The sequence below is a fragment of the Echinops telfairi genome, unplaced genomic scaffold (assembly GCF_000313985.2).
Source record: "Echinops telfairi isolate 266 unplaced genomic scaffold, ASM31398v2 ScPeMD7_36;HRSCAF=134, whole genome shotgun sequence".
NCBI classification, from domain to species: domain Eukaryota; kingdom Metazoa; phylum Chordata; class Mammalia; order Afrosoricida; family Tenrecidae; genus Echinops; species Echinops telfairi.
Genome location: NW_022103934.1, coordinates 3930945 through 3931210, shown reverse-complemented (window position 1 = coordinate 3931210; position 266 = coordinate 3930945).

The following is a 266-nucleotide window of genomic DNA, read 5'->3' as shown; positions in this document are numbered from 1 at the left end:
ATTGTGGATTTATGTGTATCACTCCTACAAATACCTCTCTCAAAATCAAAACAACGACATTTCGGGTGAAGGACACAATCCAAGATGACACCAACTTGCTTGCTGAAAATTTTGGGATCCAGCCCACATGCGGATGGGTCCTAAGGGATGGTGGTGTAATTAAGGGAAGAAATTAAGAGACAGATGAAAGTTTTGGGGTGCTCACCTTCATGGTATCTGGTACCAGGTCTGAGCAAGAGAGAGGAGAAAATGTATTCTTGCATCAA